The sequence below is a fragment of the Anomaloglossus baeobatrachus genome, chromosome 9 (genome assembly GCF_048569485.1).
Source record: "Anomaloglossus baeobatrachus isolate aAnoBae1 chromosome 9, aAnoBae1.hap1, whole genome shotgun sequence".
NCBI lineage: Eukaryota > Metazoa > Chordata > Amphibia > Anura > Aromobatidae > Anomaloglossus > Anomaloglossus baeobatrachus.
The window spans coordinates 153,942,376-153,960,052 of NC_134361.1; positions in this window are offsets into that span (position 1 = coordinate 153,942,376).

Consider the following 17,677-nt stretch of genomic DNA (forward strand, 5'->3'; position numbering starts at 1 on the left):
ACGCCAAGGTAATCTCTATTTTTGGGGTCCCTAACCTATGTGTAACCTCACCTGCAGTTAAAAAACTTGCTCTGTATGGGGCTCCTTTGCATTGATCAATACAATGGCTAAATATCTCTCATTTCTATTTTTCATAGCAGTTATGCAGATACCATTTTCATGTTTTTCACTTATTTCAGATAGTCCATTGTATTTTTCAGTCTAGTATTCATATAGCAGTTATGCTTTTCATTATTCCCCTATACATTGTGACTGGTGTGCAACTCTTTATCCTATTGTTTAGTTGTATATTTTTGAGTCTTGCACCCTGTTCACACCATTGGTGTTCCAGACATACATTCTTTAGTTAGTATGCACTTTTTGTCTGAGAACCCTGCCCCACCCATAGCCATATCTCTTATTTCACACATATATAGCTTGGTCCCTTGCTTCCCATACAGAGCAAGTTTTTTAACTGCAGGTGAGGTTACACATAGGTTAGGGACCCCAAAAATAGAGATTACCTTGGCGTTTGGTTTTGGGGCTCCTTTGCATTGATCAATACAATGGCTAAATATCTCTCATTTCTATTTTTCATAGCAGTTATGCAGATACCATTTTCATGTTTTTCACTTATTTCAGATAGTCCATTGTATTTTTCAGTCTAGTATTCATATAGCAGTTATGCTTTTCATTATTCCCCTATACATTGTGACTGGTGTGCAACTCTTTATCCTATTGTTTAGTTGTATATTTTTGAGTCTTGCACCCTGTTCACACCATTGGTGTTCCAGACATACATTCTTTAGTTAGTATGCACTTTTTGTCTGAGAACCCTGCCCCACCCATAGCCATATCTCTTATTTCACACATATATAGCTTGGTCCCTTGCTTCCCATACAGAGCAAGTTTTTTAACTGCAGGTGAGGTTACACATAGGTTAGGGACCCCAAAAATAGAGATTACCTTGGCGTTTGGTTTTGGGGCTCCTTTGCATTGATCAATACAATGGCTAAATATCTCTCATTTCTATTTTTCATAGCAGTTATGCAGATACCATTTTCATGTTTTTCACTTATTTCAAATAGTCCATTGTATTTTTCAGTCTAGTATTCATATAGCAGTTATGCTTTTCATTATTCCCCTATACATTGTGACTGGTGTGCAACTCTTTATCCTATTGTTTAGTTGTATATTTTTGAGTCTTGCACCCTGTTCACACCATTGGTGTTCCAGACATACATTCTTTAGTTAGTATGCACTTTTTGTCTGAGAACCCTGCCCCACCCATAGCCATATCTCTTATTTCACACATATATAGCTTGGTCCCTTGCTTCCTATACAGAGCAAGTTTTTTAACTGCAGGTGAGGTTACACATAGGTTAGGGACCCCAAAAATAGAGATTACCTTGGCGTTTGGTTTTGGGGCTCCTTTGCATTGATCAATACAATGGCTAAATATCTCTCATTTCTATTTTTCATAGCAGTTATGCAGATACCATTTTCATGTTTTTCACTTATTTCAGATAGTCCATTGTATTTTTCAGTCTAGTATTCATATAGCAGTTATGCTTTTCATTATTCCCCTATACATTGTGACTGGTGTGCAACTCTTTATCCTATTGTTTAGTTGTATATTTTTGAGTCTTGCACCCTGTTCACACCATTGGTGTTCCAGACATACATTCTTTAGTTAGTATGCACTTTTTGTCTGAGAACCCTGCCCCACCCATAGCCATATCTCTTATTTCACACATATATAGCTTGGTCCCTTGCTTCCCATACAGAGCAAGTTTTTTAACTGCAGGTGAGGTTACACATAGGTTAGGGACCCCAAAAATAGAGATTACCTTGGCGTTTGGTTTTGGGGCTCCTTTGCATTGATCAATACAATGGCTAAATATCTCTCATTTCTATTTTTCATAGCAGTTATGCAGATACCATTTTCATGTTTTTCACTTATTTCAGATAGTCCATTGTATTTTTCAGTCTAGTATTCATATAGCAGTTATGCTTTTCATTATTCCCCTATACATTGTGACTGGTGTGCAACTCTTTATCCTATTGTTTAGTTGTATATTTTTGAGTCTTGCACCCTGTTCACACCATTGGTGTTCCAGACATACATTCTTTAGTTAGTATGCACTTTTTGTCTGAGAACCCTGCCCCACCCATAGCCATATCTCTTATTTCACACATATATAGCTTGGTCCCTTGCTTCCCATACAGAGCAAGTTTTTTAACTGCAGGTGAGGTTACACATAGGTTAGGGACCCCAAAAATAGAGATTACCTTGGCGTTTGGTTTTGGGGCTCCTTTGCATTGATCAATACAATGGCTAAATATCTCTCATTTCTATTTTTCATAGCAGTTATGCAGATACCATTTTCATGTTTTTCACTTATTTCAGATAGTCCATTGTATTTTTCAGTCTAGTATTCATATAGCAGTTATGCTTTTCATTATTCCCCTATACATTGTGACTGGTGTGCAACTCTTTATCCTATTGTTTAGTTGTATATTTTTGAGTCTTGCACCCTGTTCACACCATTGGTGTTCCAGACATACATTCTTTAGTTAGTATGCACTTTTTGTCTGAGAACCCTGCCCCACCCATAGCCATATCTCTTATTTCACACATATATAGCTTGGTCCCTTGCTTCCCATACAGAGCAAGTTTTTTAACTGCAGGTGAGGTTACACATAGGTTAGGGACCCCAAAAATAGAGATTACCTTGGCGTTTGGTTTTGGGGCTCCTTTGCATTGATCAATACAATGGCTAAATATCTCTCATTTCTATTTTTCATAGCAGTTATGCAGATACCATTTTCATGTTTTTCACTTATTTCAGATAGTCCATTGTATTTTTCAGTCTAGTATTCATATAGCAGTTATGCTTTTCATTATTCCCCTATACATTGTGACTGGTGTGCAACTCTTTATCCTATTGTTTAGTTGTATATTTTTGAGTCTTGCACCCTGTTCACACCATTGGTGTTCCAGACATACATTCTTTAGTTAGTATGCACTTTTTGTCTGAGAACCCTGCCCCACCCATAGCCATATCTCTTATTTCACACATATATAGCTTGGTCCCTTGCTTCCCATACAGAGCAAGTTTTTTAACTGCAGGTGAGGTTACACATAGGTTAGGGACCCCAAAAATAGAGATTACCTTGGCGTTTGGTTTTGGGGCTCCTTTGCATTGATCAATACAATGGCTAAATATCTCTCATTTCTATTTTTCATAGCAGTTATGCAGATACCATTTTCATGTTTTTCACTTATTTCAGATAGTCCATTGTATTTTTCAGTCTAGTATTCATATAGCAGTTATGCTTTTCATTATTCCCCTATACATTGTGACTGGTGTGCAACTCTTTATCCTATTGTTTAGTTGTATATTTTTGAGTCTTGCACCCTGTTCACACCATTGGTGTTCCAGACATACATTCTTTAGTTAGTATGCACTTTTTGTCTGAGAACCCTGCCCCACCCATAGCCATATCTCTTATTTCACACATATATAGCTTGGTCCCTTGCTTCCCATACAGAGCAAGTTTTTTAACTGCAGGTGAGGTTACACATAGGTTAGGGACCCCAAAAATAGAGATTACCTTGGCGTTTGGTTTTGGGGCTCCTTTGCATTGATCAATACAATGGCTAAATATCTCTCATTTCTATTTTTCATAGCAGTTATGCAGATACCATTTTCATGTTTTTCACTTATTTCAGATAGTCCATTGTATTTTTCAGTCTAGTATTCATATAGCAGTTATGCTTTTCATTATTCCCCTATACATTGTGACTGGTGTGCAACTCTTTATCCTATTGTTTAGTTGTATATTTTTGAGTCTTGCACCCTGTTCACACCATTGGTGTTCCAGACATACATTCTTTAGTTAGTATGCACTTTTTGTCTGAGAACCCTGCCCCACCCATAGCCATATCTCTTATTTCACACATATATAGCTTGGTCCCTTGCTTCCCATACAGAGCAAGTTTTTTAACTGCAGGTGAGGTTACACATAGGTTAGGGACCCCAAAAATAGAGATTACCTTGGCGTTTGGTTTTGGGGCTCCTTTGCATTGATCAATACAATGGCTAAATATCTCTCATTTCTATTTTTCATAGCAGTTATGCAGATACCATTTTCATGTTTTTCACTTATTTCAGATAGTCCATTGTATTTTTCAGTCTAGTATTCATATAGCAGTTATGCTTTTCATTATTCCCCTATACATTGTGACTGGTGTGCAACTCTTTATCCTATTGTTTAGTTGTATATTTTTGAGTCTTGCACCCTGTTCACACCATTGGTGTTCCAGACATACATTCTTTAGCTGTGGTTTTCAGGCTACAGCCGTCTGCTTTACCCTAGCTGGCTATCAAAAATGGGGGGACCCAACGTCATTTTTTTTTTAACTATTTTTTAAATAGAAAAAATTAATGGGCTTCCCTGTATTTTGATTGCCAACCAAGGTAACGGCAGGCAAATGGGGGTGGCAACCCATAGCTGTCTGCTTCATCTGCGCTGAGAATCAAAAATACCGCAGAGCGCTACGTCATTTTTTTAAAGATTTATTTTTACAGCACTGTGATGTCCAACAATCATAATACAGGGAAGCCCATTTTATTTTTAGTTATTTAAATAAATAATTAAAAAAAATATATATGGGCTCCCGCTGCATTTTTTGTATTGCTAGCTAAGGGTAATCCAAGCAGCTACTGGCTGCTAACCCCCACTGCTTGGTGTTACCTTCACTGGCAATGGAAAATCCAGGGAAGCATTTTTTATTTTTTTTGCCAAAAAACTACAAAAAAAGGACGTGAGCTTCGCCATATTTTTGTATGCTATCCAGGTATAGCAGGCAGGTGCTGGAAGAGTTGGATACAGCGCCAGAAGATGGCGCTTCTATGAAAATGCCATTTTCTGAGGCGGCTGCAGACTGCAATTCGCAGCAGTGGGGCCAAGAAAGCTCAGGCCAACCTGTGCTGCGGATTCCAATCCCCAGCTGCCTAGTTGTACCTGGCTGTACACAAAAATGGGGCGAAGCCTACGTCATTTGTTTTCTAATTATTTCATGAAATTCATGAAATAATAAAAAAAGGGCTTCCCTTTATTTTTGGTTCCCAGCCGGGTACAAATAGGCAACGGGGGGTTGGGGGCAGCCGTACCTGCCTGCTGTACCTGGCTAGCATACAAAAATATGGCGAAGCCCACATAATTTTTTCAGGGGGCAAAAAACTTCTGCATACAGTCCTGGATGGAGTGTGCTGAGCCTTGTAGTTCTGCAGCTGCTGTCTGTCTGTATGGAGAAGAGCAGACAGCAGCTGCAGAACTACAAGGCTCAGCATACTCCATCCAGGACTGTATGCAGAATTTTTTTGCCCACCAAAAAAATGACGTTGGCTTCGCCATATTTTTGTATGCTAACCAGGTACAGCAGGCAGCCACAGGCTGCCTCCAACCCCAAGTTGCCTATTTGTACCCGGCTGGGAACCAAAAATATAGGGAAGCCCGTTTTTTTTAATTATTTCACTTATTTCATGAAATAATTAAAAAACAAATGACGTGGGCTTCGCCTCATTTTTGTGTCCAGCCGGGTACAACTAGGCAGCTGGGGATTGGAATCCGCAGCACAGGTTAGCCCGAGGTTTCTGGGCGCCTCTGTTGCGGATTTCAGTCCGCAGCCGTCCCAGAAAATGGCGCTCTCATAGAAGCGCCATCATCTGGCGCTGTATCCAACTCTTCCAACAGCCCTGGAGCCGGGTGGCTTGTTGGGTAATCATGAGTTAATACTGGCTTTGTTTTACTAGCCAGTATTAAGCCAGAGATTCTTAATGTCAGGCACGTTTGACCCGGCCATTAAGAATCTCCAATAAAGGGTTAAAAAAAAGACACCACACAGAGAAAAAATACTTTAATAGAAATAAATACACAGACACATTAGAGACTCCATCTTTATTACCCCCTGTCAGCCCTCCACGATCCTGCTCTTCTGTCTTCTTTCTTTCTAGTGTAGTAGTAGTGATGATTGTAGTGAGGATGAGGTTCACCAGCTCATCACTTGGGGCTGGGGAACCTCATCCTCACTACAATCCTCACTAGTGTAGTAGTAGTGACGATTGTAGTGAGGATGAGGTTCACCAGCTCATCACTTGGGGCTGGGGAACCTCATCCTCACTACAATCCTCACTAGTGTAGTAGTAGTGACGATTGTAGTGAGGATGAGGTTCACCAGCTTATCACTTGGGGCTGGGGAACCTCATCCTCACTACAATCCTCACTACAATCGGTAAGCAGCGTGCAGCCTTCACCCCGTGAGTGATCAGTGCTGGCTGTCAGCAGTAACAGCGGTAACGCTGACAGACGCGTTACCATAGCAACGGTGCTCTCGGAGCCGCGGTTAGCAGTGACGTCTCCGCTAACTGCGTTGCTATGGCAACGAAGATCTCCGTTAATGACCGGCTGTGTCAGCCGGTCCCTAACGGAACGGGGAGTCGACCGTGTGCTAGAGCATGTCGCCGGTACACGGCGATACACATATGTGCACCGTGTACCGGAGAGATGCACTCGCAGGTCCTACATGTCGCATCATAGTCATGTGACCAGTCTGTAGCCAATGAGATATTAGCCACGTGACTGGTCACATGGCTACTTTGACGTCATGATAGGTCCTGTATCTCTGCTGGCAGTGCCGTCACCGGGAGGATTCAGCGATCATCGGATGGAATAGCGGCAGGAGACAGAGTGCAGAAGGGATCGCGAGGACCGGTAAGTGTTATGGCAATGTTTATTAACTGCTTGTGTACATTTATAATGCATTTTTATGTGTTTGTGATTGCCTCCCATTATAGCCTATAGGTTCGAGTTTGGTTCGTCGAACGTTCGACGAACCGAACTCGAACGGGACCCCCGTTCGGCGAACCGACCTCGAGCCGAACCGCGACCGGTTCGCTCATCTCTACTGATGACCAGGTTTCTGAGCATAATGTAGACCCTTATTCACAAACTGTAACACCTGTTGTTATAGACAATGAGGATCATACTGATGACGATGAGACGCAGATACCAGATTGGGATGACAACTTAAATATTCGGTCAGGGCAGGAAGAGGCTCGGTCTGAGGGTGAGTGGAGTGCAAACACAACGCTTGATGAGGAACTTCTAGATCCCACCTACTGTCAACCCACAGTCAATCACTCGAGGAGGTCAACAGAGGCGGTGGAGGAGGATGCAACTGACGACGAAGTTACCTTGAGCCTTCCTGGACAGAGGAGGAGTACTGGTAGCACTTCCACAACTGCATCCTCAGCCACCACTCTGCCTCTGAGCACTAGTCGGGGGGGGGCTCAGCAGGTCACATGCCCTCTAAGCCTTGCCTAGCCTGGTCCTTTTTTGACCTAGCAAAGGATCGCCCAAATCATGTGATCTGTAAAATTTGTCGGGAATCTGTTAGTAGAGGCCAAAACCTCAGCAGTTTGACAACTTCTTCCATGAATCGTCACATGAATAAATATCATATGTCCCAGTGGGAAGCTCACCGTGCTGCAATGCGGCCTAGCGGAGCAGACCATCCACCGCCTGCCCCTTCCAGTGCATCCGCGCGCTCTTCATCTTCTAGGACTGTGGGGACAGCTGTCACACCTGGTTTTCCATGCACAACTTCCACCACTGTAACCGCAACAGGCAGTTTGCTTGGTAGGTCGTCAATTGGTTTGGAAGGGGAAACAAGTGCGTGTGTACAGATCTCTCAGACATCGATAGCATCAATATTGGATGAAGGCAACATCATGTCTACGACTGCATGTTCCTCACAAACCTGCATTTTTCCAGGGACCCCTTACTCACCACCGTCTACACACAGCAGCCAGATCTCTGTCCCTCAGATGTGGACAAATAAAAGGCCATTTCCTGCGACCCATGACAAAGCTAAGAGGTTGTCTTTATCCCTCTGCAAGCACTTGGCTACCGAAATGCTGCCTTTCCGCCTGGTGGACACACAGTATTTTAGAGACCTTATGTCTGTCGCTGTTGCAGTACCAGATGCCCTGTCACCACTACTTCTCTAAGAAAGGTGTGCCTGCGCTACACCAGCATGTCGCACACAACATCACCGCTTCCTTGAGAAACTCTGTGTGTGAACGGGTGCATTTCACCACTGATACTTGGACCAGTAAGCATGGACAGGGACGTTACATGTCACTGACTGGGCACTGGGTAACTATGGTCATAGATGGTGAAGGGTCTGCTGCACAAGTCTTGCCGTCCCCACAACTTGTGTGTCAATCCTCTGTCTGTTCAAGTTCCTCCACTGCTTCTGCCTCCTCAACCTCATCTGGGTCCTCAAACTCCGCCCCAAGCGTGCCTGGTCAGGCCACCAGCGTTGTAACTGCGAAGAAGGAATCACGCACCCCTCATTACTATGCTGGCAGCAGAGCGCAACGGCATCAGGCAGTCTTTATCTTGAAATGTCTTGGAAATAAGAGTCATACAGCGGCTGAGTTTTGGGCAGCTCTGGAGACTAAGGCGGGCTTTGCACGTTGCGACATCGCAAGCTGATGCTGCGATGTCGCACGCGATAGTCCCCGCCCCCCGTCGCAGGTACAATATCTTGTGAAAGCTGGCGTAGCGAAAATTATCGCTATGCCGGCTTCACATGCACTCACCTGCCCTGCGACCATCGTTCTGGCCGGCGACCCGCCTCCTTATTAAGGGGGTGGGTCGTGCGGCGTCACTGCGACGTCACACGGCAGGCGGCCAATAGGAGCGGAGGGGCACGGATGAGCAGGATGTAAACATCCCACCCACCTCCTTCCTTCCGCATAACCTACGGAAGCCGCGGTGACGCCGGTAGGAGATGTTCCTCGCTCCTGTGACTTCACACACAGCGATGTGTGCTGCCGCAGGAGCGAGGAACAACATCGGACCATCGCGTCAGCGTAATTATGGATTATGCCGACGCTGCACCGATGATACGATTACGACGCTTTTGCGCTCATTAATTGTATCATCTAGGCTTTACACACTGTGATGTCGCATGCGATGCCGGATGTGCGTCACTTTCAATTTGACCCCACCGACATCGCACCTGCGATGTCGTAGTGTGCAAAGCCTGCCTAAGTTTGGTAAATGGTTGTCTCCACTCAACCTGCAGCCTGGTAAGGCCGTGTGCGACAATGCTGCAAACCTGGGTGCGGCCCTTCGCCTGGGCAAGGTGTCACACGTGCCTTGTATGGCTCACGTGTTGAACCTTGTTGTCCAGCAATTTTTAACACACTATCCCCGCCTAGATGGCCTTCTGAACAGGGCACGAAAACTGTCTGCTCACTTCCGCCGTTCAACCGCCGCAGCTGAGCGACTTGCATTGCTCCAGAAGTCTTTCGGCCTGCTGGTTCATCGCCTGAAATGCGATGTGCCGACACGCTGGAATTCGACTCTCCACATGTTACAGCGACTGTGGCAGCACCGCCGAACCCTGGTGCAATACGTCATGACGTATAGCCTGGGCGAACGAGATGCAGAGGTGGTGCAGATCACCCTGATGGAGTGGTCTCAGATAAAGGACCTATGCACCCTTCTGCACAGTTTCGACATGGCGACGAATATGTTTAGCGCTGACAATGCCATTATCAGCATGACAATTCCAGTCATTTACTTGCTGGAGCACACGCTAAACACTATTCGGAGTCAGGGGGTGGGACAACAGGAAGGGAAGGAACTACAGGAGGATTCATATGCGCAAGAGACAACAACATCACCAAGGTCCAGACGTTCATCATCACCAAGGCGGCAGGCATGGGACCATGGGGGACAGGGATCAACAAGGGCGCATGGTAACAGGCGAAATGTTGAGGAAGGTGCAGGAGAACATGAAGAAATGGAGGATGAACTGTCCATGGACATGGAAGACTCAGCGGATGAGGGAGACCTTGGTCAAATTTCAGTTGAAAGAGGTTGGGGGGAGATGTCAGAGGAAGAAAGAACGATTAGCACCTCTATGCCACAAACACAGAGTGGACTTGGTCCACATGGCTGCGCCAGACACATGAGCGCCTTCTTGCTGCACTACCTCCAACATGACCCTCGTATTGTCAAAATTAGAAGTGATGATGAGTACTGGCTTGCAACACTATAAGGCCAAATATTGTGACATAATTCCAGCTATAGAAAGGGACGAACGTATGCAGGAGTATCAGCAAAAGCTGTTACTCGATCTTAACTCGTCTTTTCCACCAAACACCCGTGCTGCAGGGAGTGAATCTCCTAGTTGTATCTCGACAAACATGGGACGGTCTCGTCATCTTCAACAGTCTACCCGTACCAGCAGCACCGTATCTGGTGCTTGTAACAGCAATTTTATTGAATCATTTCATAATTTTTTTTAGACCATCTTTTGCAAGGCCACCAGAAACAACAAGTCTGACACATAGTCAACGGCTGGAGAGGATGATACAGGAGTATCTCCAAATGAACATCGATGCCATTACTTTGCAAATGGAGCCTTGCTCATTTTGGGCTTCAAATCTTGAAAAATGGCCAGAGCTCTCCACTTACGCCTTGGAGATCTTGTCGCGTCCAGCTGCCAGCGTTGTCTCTGAACGTGTCTTCAGTGCTGCTGGGTGTGTGCTGACAGATAAGCGCACGCTTCTGTCCAGTGACAATGTGGACAGACGAACATTCATCAAAATGAACAAGTCATGGATCCACAAGGAATTTACTACCCCTGTGGCATCCTGGGGAGAGTATACGCTTGTGTATTTTGAATGTGCTTGATGCAAATCTACCTGTGAAGTGTACAACTGGGGCACAAGTGCTGCAACTGTAGGGGTGGGTGTCTGTGTGGCCCAACTTTTGGAAAAAAAAAGGGAGACTCCGCTTGGAGTAACCCTTGCTTGCTGTATTTTTAAAAAGGAGCCAAGATGAACAAGTTATGCTTCAGCAAAGACTTTGCTACCTACCCCGGTGTCATCCTGGGGACGGTTAAGTATGGCATATTTTTGAATGTGCTTGATGCAAATCTACCTATGAAGTGTACAACTGGGGCACAAGTGCTGCCACTGAAGGGGTGTCTGTGTGGCCCAATTTTTGGAAAAAAGGGAGACTCCGCTTGGAATCCCCTTGCGGTGTTTTGCATGATTTTAGAAGGGCATGCCATGCCTATATCTGTGTCTCGTCCTCCTTTTCCTCGACAAGCTGTTTTGTTTTTGCATGAGAATTTGTTCTTGTCACTTTCCCATGTGTTTGTGTTGTGAGTTGTTTGTCACCTTTCGGACACCTTTGAGGGTGTTTATTAGGTGTTTTTATGTGTTTGTGATTGCCTCCCATTGTTTCCTATGGGGTTCGAGTGGTTCGCCGAACCGGTTTGCCGAACCGAACGCGAACCAGACCTCGGTTGGGCGAACCGAACTCGAGCCGAACCACGACCGGTTCTCTCATCTCTAATTGTCAGCGCTAAACATATTCGTCGCCATGTCGAAACTGTGCAGAAGGGTGCATAGGTCCTTGATCTGAGACCACTCCAGCAGTGTGATCTGCCCCACCTCTGCATCTCGTTGGCCCAGGCTATACGTCATAACGTAATGCACCAGGGCTCGGCGGTGCTGCCACAGTCGCTGCAACATGTGGAGAGTCGAATTCCAGCATGTCGGCACATCGCATTTCAGGCGATGAACCAGCAGGCTGAAAGACTTCTGGAGCGATGCAAGTAGGTCAGCTGCAGCGGTTGAACAGCGGAAGTGAGCAGAAAGTGACCGTGCCCTGTGCAGAAGCCCATCTAGGCCGGGATAGTGGGTTGAAAATTGCTGGACAACAAGGTTCAACACGTGAGCCATACACGGCACGTGTGTCACCTTGCCATGGTGTAGGGCCGCACCCAGATTTTTAGCATTGTCGCACACGGCCTTCCCTGGCTGCAGGTTGAGTGGAGACAACCATTTAGTAATCTCTCTCGCAACAGCTGCCCACAACTCCTCAGCTGTGTGACTCTTATTTACAAGACATATCAAGGTAAAGACTGCCTGATGCCATTGAGCTCTTCTACCAGCATAGTAAGGAGGTGTGCGGGATTCCTTGTGCGCAGTTACGTGGGTGCCCTGACCAGGCAGGCTTGGGGTGGAGCTGGAGGAGACAGACGACGTTGAGGAGGCAGAAGCAGTGGAGGAACTTCTACATACAGAGGATTGACGCACAAGTCGTGGGGACGGCAAGACTTATTCAGCAGACCCTTCTCCATCTCACCATAGTTACCCAGTGCCCAGTCAGCAACATGTAATGCCCCTGTCCATGCTTACTGGTCCAAGTATCGGTGGTGAAATGCCCTGTCACACACAGAGTTTCTCAAGGAAGCCGTGATGTTGTGTGCGACATGCTGGTGTAGCGCAGGCACACCTTTCTTGGAGAAGTAGTGGCAACTGGGCATCTGGTACTGGGGCACTGCCACTGACATAAAGTCTCCGAAATCCTCTGTGAAAGGCAGCATTTCGGTTGCTAAGAGCTTACAGAGGGTGAAAGTCAACCTCTTAGCTTTGTAATGGCTTGGAGGAAATGGCTGTTACGGTTGCTGTGGCTCTGGAGACTATATCCGGATTTCTTGCTACTGCACATGTGCAAGCGCTGGAGACTAAGTCCTATCTTGGAGCCATTGCACATGTGCGGGTGACATCATCGCTGACATGAGGTCCCATGTCTCTGACACCTTCTAAGCTGATTGGCCACTGGTCATGTGCTTGTGACACGTGGTCACATGTCTCTGACACCTTCTATGCCGATTGGTCGCTGGTCATGTGCTTGTGACGCTTTGCTCGGTGATAGGCCAGCGTGACATCATTGCTGTCATTCTGGCAGCGGATTGGCTCTGGTGTCCTACATCTTGGATGAGGCACAGAGTCTATATAAGACCCTGACGCACGCCGCCCGGCGCTCAGTCCTCTTGGTTCATGCATGAGAGTAGACGCTCTGCACGTTCCTCCAGGCATCTCTCTGTCTATGTTAGGTGAGTGCTATCGGCAGGGTAGCGTTCTTATACCTTACAGCTTCGGCTGCAGTCCATATCCTTACCTCTTAGTGGAGCGGACATAGGCAGGTGCCTGGGGCACATGGTCCGGCTGGGCCTTGTGATTCTACTCGTAGGTGGACGTTGCCGCTAGGGTAACAATCCTTATATTGCGTCTGGCAGTTGTTCGTATCCTCGCACACTAGGGGAGCGAACAGAGGTAGGAGCTTTGTGAGGCTTATGCTGCTGTCCATCTCTTTTGCACCACTAGAACAGCGGACCTAGGCAGGTGCCATATCTAGTGGTTCGTGTCCTCGCACACTAGTGGAGCGAACGCAGGTAGGAGCTTTGTGCGGCTTACGCTGCTGTCCGTCTCTTTTGCACCACTAGAAGAGTGGACCTAGGCAGGTGCCATATCTAGTGGTTCGTGTCCTCGCACACTAGTGGAGCGAACGCAGGTAGGAGCTTTGTGCGGCTTACGCTGCTGTCCGTCTCCTGGCACCACTAGAGGAACGGACCTAGGTAGGTGCCATTTCACACTCACTGCTTTTGTCTCTGTGATCTTTAACAGAGACCATTCCACACACCCTCCAAGTAAGGGAGGAATTGCTTTATTTTCTAATTATATTCCTCTGTGAGCATAACAGAGGTATTGCACTCTGCACTTGTGCTATCATTATTTACAGTGGCACACTTATATACCCCTTATCCTCTGCCATAGTCTGCAGCAGAGTCTTTGCACGGTGGACCCTGACTGTCTGACATTCCTTTAGGTTTTATTATCAGACAGCCCCCCATAACATTGGCCTTTTATTTGTCCACATCTGAGAGACCGAGATCTGGCTGCTGTGTGGAGACTGTGAATAGAGTGTCCCTGGAAAACTGCAGGTCTGTGAGGAAAGTGCAGGCGGAGACATGATGTTGCCTTCATCCAAAGTTGGTGCTCTTGATGTCTGAGAGAGCTCTACACCAGCACTTGTTTCCCCTTCCAAAACATCTGACGACGTGCCAAGCAATGTGCCTGTTGCGGTTAAAGAAATGGCAGGTCTGCGTGGAGAAACATGTGACAGCTGTCCCCACAGTCATAGAGGATGAAGAGCGCGTGGATGCACTTGAAGGGGCAGACGGTGGTTGGCACGCTCCACTAGGCCGCATTGTAGCACGGAGAGCTTTCCACTGGGACTTATGCTTGTTATTCATGTGACGATTCATGGAAGAAGTTGTCAAACTAGTGAGGTTTTGGGCTCTACATATAAATTGGCGACAAATCTTACAGATCACATGATTTAGGAGATCCTTTGGGATGTCAAAAAAGGACCAGGCTAGGCAAGGCTTAAAGCGCATGCAACCTGCAGAGCCACCCTGACTTGTGCTCAGAGGCAGAGTGGTGGCTGAGGATGCAGTTGTTGATGTGCTACCAGTACTCCGACTCTGTCCAGGAAGGCGCAACGTAACTTCGTCGTCAGTCGCATCCTCCTCCACCGCCTCTGGTGACCTCCTCGAGTGCCTGACTGTGGGTTGACAGTAAGTGGGATCTAGAACTTCATCATCAAGCGTTGTGTTTGCACTCCCCTCACCCTCAGACCTAACCTCTTTCTGCCATGACAGAATAGTTAAATTGTCATCCCAATCAGGTATCTGCCTCTCATCGTCATCAGTATGTTCCTCATTGTTTCCACCAACAGGTGTTACAGTTTGGAAATGAGGGGCTACATTATGCTCAGAAACTTGGTCATCAGGGCCTGAATCTGACTCACAAAGCTTCTGGGCATCACTGCAGATCATTTCCTGTTCTGTACTCACTGTAGTTTGGGAGCAGACCTCTGATTCCCAAGCTATAGTGTGACTGAACAGCTCTGCAGACTCAGCCATCTCAGTTCCACCATACTGTGCAGGGCGGGTGGAGACTTGAGAGCTTGGAGAAAGCAAGTGTGATTGGGGTGACAACTCAGAGGGCTGTTATTTTTTTGGATGTTGAAGTTGAGGTGGAGGAGAGGCCACTTGTTGGAGCACTTGAGATCCATTCAAGCATGTTGTTTTCAAGTGAATCATCTACCTTTGTTACAGTTGTTCAGTTCCGTAAAAAAGGTAGCACATCCGATTGTCCACGGAAAGTAGTAGACATCTTACTTTTGCTGGAAGATGGCCTTTCTTCAGCAGATGTTAACATAGCTTTCCCACCTACCCCACGGATACAAACGTTTTTCCTTTTCCAACACGCCTGTTCCCCTTTCCACCAGCATCTGTCCTTTTGCCACTCATTTTGTTAGCAACAAGATTGGACACTTAAAATGTGGTAGCAAAAATGGAGAGGTGGTGTAGATTGCAGAGGTGGTCTAGCTTTATTGACAGCTGAAGAACCAACACTGACTATCCCAGCCAATTTTAGTATGCCCCTAACAGTGGCAGCACAGCTTGCAATTAGAATTGCGTAGCAAAAATTGGGCAGGTGGGTAGAATGCACGGGTGCTGTGGGTCAGTGGACAGCAAAGGAACACTAACTTAGTATTACAGACACTTTTAGGATGCCACAAAGTGTCAGCTCTGTGGGGAAATAAAATTGCGTGACAAAAGTGGGCAGGTGGGTAGAATGCACGGGTGCTGTGGGTCAGTGGACAGTCAAGGAACACTAACTTAGTATTCCAGACACTTTTAGGATGCCACAAAAAGTGTCAGCTCTTTGGAGAAATAAAATTGCGTGTCAAAAATGGGCAGGTGGGTAGAATGCATGGGTGCTGTAGGTAGCAGGACAGCAAAGGAAGCCTCACTTTCTATTCCAGCTAATGAAAAAAGGCAGCAAGGAATTGCCTGAGCTGAGATAGCCAGATGCTGTTATCTAAAACCCTACACAGCGTTTGCACGGACCTGCCTAGCAGCTATGGCTATGAACGCCTGTAAATCAGCCCTGAAAAGGTTGAAATAACCAGTAGTCCCTAATCCCTAAAGCGCTGTGTAGATTGCACTGTATCTCTATAGTGCACACAGCAGCAGCAGCGGGAGCAGTGACTGTCACCCACACGCAGCAGAGAGATAATAGCAGCGATGGGGAAAATGGCCGTTTTTTTTAAGGCAAGAACATGTGACATGCACAGCCTATGACACATGCCCTTGCTTGTCTGGCAAAAATCCACTTTGCAGTGTGTGTCTCTGTGATTTGCTGACAGCCTGGCCCGCCCCACTGTACGCGTCGTTAGGGAAAAAAAAAAAAATGGCGATCGGCATTCTCTCACCACTCAGCAGCAGCACTGATCTAAACCCCGTCCCCCCCGCACACTATACACTGAATTTTGATAATAGCGTGATTCACAGTGACTCACACTATTACAGTCTAAAGCCAGCTAGTAACTAGCTAGGCTTTTTGTTGATCGAAACGTTCTCGAACGTTACTCAAATTGTCGAGATTTTAGCAAAAGGCTTGAGTTCGTCGAACGACTCGAACACCCCCCAAAATCACTCGAACATGAAATTGGCGAACCTCCAACCTCGCTCATCTCTAATAAGGAGTTAATGGCAGCCGCCCATAGCTGCCACTAAGTCCTAAGTTAATCATGGCAGGCGTCTCCCCGAGATACCTTCCATGATTAACCTGTAAGTTAAAGAAAATAAACAGACACATCTAAAAAATCCTTTATTTGAAATAAAATACAGAAAAAAAACATCCTCTTTCACCACTTTATTAAAATCCTCAAATACCCCTCCACGTCCAACGTGGTCCACACGAGGTCCCGCGACGCTTTCAGCTCTGCTACATGAAGCTGAAAAGAGCGGTCACAGATCAGACCGCTCTCTGTCAGCTCCATGCAGCAACTGAAGTGAGCAGCGCGATCAGCGATGAAGTCACAGGTGAGTTGCGGTCTCAGATGGAGGACTCCAGCTGGCCGCGAGTAACCTGAGTGACGGCAGCGCTAATTGCGCTGCTCACTTCAGTCACTCAGGGGATTAGCGATCACCGGTGAGTCCTTCATGGGTGACCGCTAATCAGGATGCCACACTCAGAGCTGCGGTATGACAATGAAGTCGGTTGAAGTTCACCCGAGTTCATTCTCATCGCGCGACTCTGTCTGTGTGTGCTGTCAGCTGGCATGTAGCAGAGCTGAATTGCCGGGGGAGGGCACTGTCTAAAATGCATCCAAAATGCATGGAAAAAGCATCAAAAATGCATGCGTTGTGGATGCATTTTTTTTTAACAAACGCAGTGTCCAGTCTGCCAGAGGGTCCGTTCTTTACTGCACTGCAGAGAACGCAGCGTGCGCACATACCCTTAAACGGCTGCTGCACAAGACCTGTAATCTGCAACAGTAAACAGAGGCAGATAAGCCTGAAGTGCATCACAGCTCATCTTGATTAACCCCTGCTTCACCAGCACTGATAGTATAGAGGGTGAAAAACAAAAAAAAGAAGTGGGATCAGTCATCTGGCCTGCTTCCTGCCCTTCTGGCTGGTCTTTTTCAAGTAACATCTATACACTCTCATACACAGCATGGAAATAATTGTGAAACAGCCAAGTTTACCACACAGATGTAATTAAGTTTATGTTATTGTGACGTAGCCACTAGAGATGAACGAACCGGTCGCGGTTCGGATCGAGTTCGGTTCGCCGAACAGGCGTCTCATTCGAGTTCGGTTCGGCGAACGTTCGACGAACCGAACTCGAAACGCATAGGAAACAATGGCAGGCAATCACAAACACATAAAAAC